The sequence below is a fragment of the Diadema antillarum genome, unplaced genomic scaffold, assembly GCF_040938485.1.
Source record: "Diadema antillarum isolate AM-2024a unplaced genomic scaffold, OU_Dant_1.0 seq00000962_RagTag, whole genome shotgun sequence".
NCBI lineage: Eukaryota > Metazoa > Echinodermata > Echinoidea > Diadematoida > Diadematidae > Diadema > Diadema antillarum.
The window spans coordinates 286094-292871 of record NW_027271809.1 but is presented as its reverse complement, the minus strand read 5'-3'; positions in this window follow the sequence as shown (position 1 = coordinate 292871).

Genomic DNA, 6778 nt, shown 5'->3' with positions numbered 1-6778 from the left:
TGATCGGTGTAAGATTTAACACCCATTCTCCGATTTCATTCATTTCGTGTTGCATTGATATATTTTAAATGTACTTGAAAAAAGAAACGTTTGCTATAAAGTTTGATATAAAGTTTGTTTGTCTGTGATGTAATCTAATCTGAAAAAAAAAAACTGAGCTGAATTGCTTTTTTTTATTCTTTTTTCTAAATGGCGATCTTATTACCAATGATATAGGCTATACTGTGATGGTCTTGGCCTGAGATTTCTATTTAATAGTCTTACCTTGCACGACTGTGGTGTGAACATGTCTGCTGTCATCATAGCAATGGAAGCACAGCATCCATCATAGACGTTTGCTCTTCAGACGTTACGAAACCAGAAAGTTTGAAGTGTGTAAATACGTCTTATATAGTCACCAACAGAGTTAAGGTTATGAGTCTAGAAAGGACACTTATATGCAAGCAACGGCAAAGATACATTGTTCGTCATATGTAAAACACACACACGTAGTCTCTCTCTCTCTCTCTCTCTCTCTCTCTCTCTCACACACACACACACAATACATCTACTATATATATATATATATATGTAACATATACATATACATGTACAGTATATACATATATATAAGTTTAACTGTATGCATATACATAATATACACACAAGTAAATAATTATGTATTGATTCAAGAGAGACATTGCAATTAAGCAAGTTAACAGTAACAGGTTTTATGAATATTGGCATGGAGGAAAACGGCCCTATGGCTATGCTATGATATAATATTATGATGTCGCTTTATTGGAGTACAAAGTTTGTTACCACCTTTGCTTGCATCTTTTGCTTGCTGAACGCCAGTCACCCAAGGGCGATCATAGCGACAGTACTTGCCTTCGGTCGATCATTTCAATGACAAGTGAGGCTGCGACCATAATCGTTTTTTTTTTTCTCGGGGACAGTGACAACATATAAGGCAACACTTAATATTCGTTCTTCAGGCCAATTCTACATGAGTTTGAGAGCGGTTTCTACCCCGATGATTACCGTGTGCTGCCATATGGCGCCTTGGGCAACTGATACAGGACACGCCGTGACAGTTTCGCATTTTTCATGGTCTTAGGACACGCAGCCGCTCAGTTAGGTGAGTGCTGTGGGAACGATTGCTGAATTTGTGCCCTCCTTTGTCGTGTGACATAACATTTGAGGAAAAATAGCATTACGATACACAGCATTTTAGTGCAATAAATGAACTTAATTATGAATATCATGGATTCTTGTCATGATGAGGTCTGTTATAAATTACACAATACTTAGAAATCAATCTGAAATTCCCTTATCAGGGGGCTAACATAATTGGCATGTTTTATACCGTCCCGAAATATGAGTCTGTATTCTTCCTTATTAGCAAGGATTAGCCAAACTTGTACATGTATCCTCTCGTCTTTTGTTTTGTTCAACAGTCAATCTATACTAGTATCAAAGTTGTTCCTTCATTCCTTCATAACTCCTTCCTTCCTTCCTTCATTGCTTTGCTTTCTATTATTAATTCAATTTCAAACAAACAACAACAAACCAAAAAAAAAATAAAATAAAAGAAGAGAACTGATTGATATAGTTTACCATATAACTAATTGGTCTATGAAAAAAGAAAGTCAATTTTAGAATCTATTAGCTTTTCGCCTGTAAATGTTTTCTACGAATACTTCCTTCATGTCCTTCAAGTATATGGCACAGTGTGATCTTCAATGGTTTTTTTTTTTTTTTTTACAATCAATTGCAACAAAATTGCCCCACGAATTCAAGTAGGATATCAGTTTTTGTTTTTTTTTACAGTGTGATTTCAGAATTCGATCCACATTAATTACAGGACCGTGGTTGTTTGTGTTCGTGTGTTATATACGTATATATAATATGTACATATATAATCATATATATAATTGTTTGTGTGTTTTGGTGTCTGTGTTTGTGTGTGATGTTCTCTAATGTTTTCTCTCTTTTTTTTACAATGTTTTGACAATAAAAGTAAATTAAAACCGAATCCCGCAATGGAAAGTCTTAATTGCTGCATTAACTGATAGCTTTGAGAAGCGAAGTGATTATACAGGATATTTTGATAGAAGGCATCACTTACTCATGGGCCCTGTTTCATAAAACTCTTCGTAAAGTTACGCACGACTTTACAAATGACTGGAATATTAACTGCCAATATGTGTGGCCATTATCTTTTTTTCCTTACGTTTAAACAAAATACGACCAAAATTAACATGAAAGCAAGCTGGTTCGATTCATTTTCAAATATGACCGGTAATAAACTTTACAGTTGTCAGCCAGTTCTTCATTTAACCATCGTAGCTCCTCAAACTACAGCACCTGTATACTTCTCCATCCAGAATTCTTGATAAGGAATGCATCCTCTTGCAAATATGATATGCTAATATAAACAAAACAAAACTATGTGCACGAAGTTCCATTATAGGCTAATAGAGTCGATAAACAGTTGCATTTTTCTCCATAATGGTTTAAAAAAAATCATTTACGGTTTCAGGACACTTATTGTTACCCCTGAATGGTCACAATTTCGAACTCGAAGTTAAAACTTGTTGTTGTTGTTGTTGTTGTTGTTATTTCAGTGAAGGTTATACAGTAAGGCTGGTTTGATAGAAAAAAAAGGCATCATCGCGGTTTCTTCAGCTATGACAATCCAGGGAGGTGTTACAGAGATGGAGTGGCAACTCTCCGTAATTCATGCAAACACAATAATGTTTGGGTTCAAGGCGTTACAATGGGATGTCTAGCATTCCACTACACTTTTAAGTCATGCTCGACACCACTCTAGTTGCAAGACGAAGTTCGGAGACGAAGAACGCATTTCACCTTTCGTTGAATTACAAGCTTTATTTCACCGTAGTTTCTTCATAATGCGCAAATCGAAATGAAATGAAAATTAGGCCCTTTTAAAAACCTAATATTTTTCTATAATGCGCACATTTCCGCATGTTAGTTTTCTATCTTTTAATCTGGGATATTTTTATCTTTCAAATAAAGTACTCCGCTAAAGCGTGTTCCAGCGTGCTATTTGCTGTTAAAATTGTCAGTTTCACACTGCATTTTGTCAGTTTCACACTGGTGTGACACGGCCCTTAAGGCCGTGTCACACCATTCCGGGCAAGCTACGCGGGCTTGTGGCGAGGAGGTAGTTTCCAGCACGTAGAAGATTTTCAGCGGGCGAACAAGAATGTTTGCAATTTTCATTCATGCCTTGTCATACCGTATGGGGGAACTTCTGCGGCTTGACTTGCGGGTAAACAAATTTACTCCCCGGAGTTCTCCGCAGTTGGTCCGCACCTGACAGTATCTAGCGCGTAGTTGCCCGGAGGTGCTCACGTAAGTCCGATTTAACCGCAGCCAAGTTTCGAGCATGACCAAAACTTTTTCCGGATGAGTCGCGCGAATGCCCGTAGAGGTCCACGCAGAACGCCAGTAGGAGACCCTTTGCGGCAGTACTTCCCAGGCAGTTCCCACGCAGGTACTTCGCAGTCCCGTATGCAGCCAAGATAATGAAATTCTGTGAGATTTCAGCCATTCCATTAGAGGAATTCCTTCACTGAGTTGTCAGCCCCCACGCGACTGGTACAAAGGTCACACAGTATACTCGCAAGTATAACGCGTCCAGCAAGTAAGACACATGCGCTGACTCGCACAAATCCTTTTCCGCCCTCACGAATGTCCGGTACGCTAGAAAATCCCTACACGTAACAAGCCCGAGTAGCTTGCCCGGAAAGGTGTGACAGGGCCTACACTACTACTTTTGAGATACATGTTAGGTACTGTCATGTGCGGATCATCTACGGGGACCTCCGGGTAGTCAAAATTGTTCTTTGCAAGTCGCACGCAAGGCTGGTGTGACACGGCCTTACAACCAGTTTAGGAATTGTTTTCATTATTTGTCAATACTTGTATCTTATTGTCTAAATATGAAAGCTATAATAACGACGATTAATGTAGGGTTAGATGAGCATATTAAAGACACAATATGTCATGTAGTAGAGCGGCATAGCTTGAAAAATTAGAGGAATTGTGCATTTTATGATAAAAGCACCAAATTTCGCACACATGTTGACAATTACATTAGAAATAAATTCAGATATTGGGCCATCGAAAATAGCGCCCTCAACGGCCATGGCAGCCATTTTTCAAAATGGCCGCCATAAATGCCATTTTTCGTAAAAATTTACAAATTTCAGAAGGGAAAATCAATAAGATTTCGCAAACGAGTGGAAAATAACATTCAAAATAAATTTAGATATTGGGCCACCGTAAATTACGCCCTCAACGGTAATGGCAGCCATTTTTCAAAATGGCTGCCATAAATGCCATTTTTCGCAAAAAATTACAAAGTTCAGAAGGGAAAATCAGTAAGATATTGCAAACAAGTGGAAAATAACATTTAGAATAAATTTAGATGTTGGGCCATCGAAAATAGCGCCCTCAACGGCCATAGCAGCCATTTTTCAAAATGGCCGCCTTAAATGCCATTTTTTAGTAAAAAATTACAAATTTCAGAAGGGAAAATCGATAAGATTTTGCAAACGTGTCGTACATAGCATTAAAAAAAGTTCAGATATTGGGCCATCGCAAATTGCGCCCTCAACGGCCATGGCAGGGATTTTTCAAAAAGGCCGCCATAAATGGCAGTTTTCATAAATTCTACACATTTCAGAAGGGAAAATCAATAAGATTTTGCAAACGAGTGGGATATAACATTTGAAATAAATTTAGATATTGGGCCATCGCAAATTGCGCCCCCTAACGGTCATGGCAGCCATTTTTTCATAAATGGTCGCCATAAACGCAATTTTTCGCAAAAAAAAAAAAAATTTCAGAAGGGAAAATCAACAAGATTTTGCAAACAAGTTGAAAATAAAATTCAAAATATATTTAGATGTTGGGCCATCGCAAATTGCGCCCTCAGCGCCAATGGCAGCCATGTTTAAAATTGGCTGCCATAAATACCACCTTTTTCTCCGAATTTACTAATTCCAGAAGGAAAAGACAGTGAGATCTTGCACTCAATTTAAAATTTCGTTTGAAATATATCTTGCGCCTATGTATTACATTATTGTAAAGAGCGCCCTCAATGGCCATTGCAGCCATTTTCAAAATGGCCACCATGGATTCCATTTTCTTTTATTTCCTGATTTCACAAAAGGAAAAGTCAATAAGATTTTGCACACAATTTGCAAATTATGTTTGAAATAATATTTGTATTAGATTATTGTAGTACTGCCCTCAACGGTCATGGCCGCCATATGCCAAAATTGCTGCCATTGTCATAATCATTTTGTTTGAAAAAATGGTAATTTTAGAAAGAAAAGTCAACAAATGTGTACATAAATTGAAAATCATGTTTAAAATCAAACAATATATGTAGATTGCATTAACTCTAGAAATTGTTCCTTCGCAAATTTGCAAGAAAAAAAATGCTTATAACGGTAATTGCAGCCATTTTCCAAAATGGCTGTCATAGATGCCATTTTTCTTTAATGGAGATGTCCTAATGCCGGAAGAAGACAGTAAACATTTTTTTCTTTTTTGCGCAAGTTGACAATACATATAAAGAAGTTTAGACATTGGGCCATCATAAACTGTGTTCTCAATGGCTATTTCAGCTATTTGTCAAAATGGCTACAATACACTCTTCTTTTCTTTTGTCTTGAAAATTTGCTTTAACTTCAGAAGGAGAGGACAGTAGAATACTCACAGAGACATTATATAAACTGAAATATGGTGTTACGGAAATCATTTGAGGAACATTTGAAATAAACAAGGCAAATGCTTAGCAATTATATCTCACCAATGATGAATGCTTATTTTAGGTGGCAAACATAAAAGATTTCCGCAAAAGAGTAATATGAATATCCAGGGATAATGGCGTCATGTGTTAACTTTGACAGTAACACCATATCATTGAATATATGGGATATATGACGTGTATCTATTCTAAAATGTAACTTCCTAAATATTCTTAAAACAGATACGAAAAAATGGCCTTTCATTTTACGATAAAAGTTAATCTACTTGCTATATTTCATAAAACACATACCTTTGATATCCATACTGTTAGCTGTCACACACGAAATACTGCAATTGGGACTAAACTGAAAACATGAATTTAGAACTAACCCATCAATGAAACCTTTTTTAAAATTTAAATTTCTTTGAACACCAGATTGCATTAGATATAATGGCTGTTTAGCAGTATTCTATTGCTTTCTCTTTCTGGAATAAGCAAATAAGAATAAGGAGCGTGTGGAAGCCATTTTGCCAAAGAGCTGCCATAGCCGTTGGGACGATGTTTAAATGGTGGCTCAATATCTTCATTTCAAATTTAAATTCAAATTCAAACTTGAATTTATTTGAATGTCTTTTGTCAATTTGCACAAGAAATTATATTGTCTTCTTGTGGCATTATCATATTTTCAAGAAATAAATACCATCTATAGTGGCCATTTGGAAAATGGCTGCCATGGACGTTGTAATGAACTCATATATTATTTTCTTTTGAATATGATTTTAAACATAAAGGTATATACAAATTTCCTTGGTTTTCTCTCTGAAATTAGCAAATCTTTCCAGAAAAGAAAAGAAAAAAGAAAGAAGCAGACATCCATAGCGGTCAGCCCTTCTAAGAAGACTTTATATACACTTAAAATACATTTCTTGAGCATAATTTTTAATTTGTTTGCAAAGTCTTATTGACTTTTCCTTCTGACATCAGCAAATTTTTGCAAAAAACAAA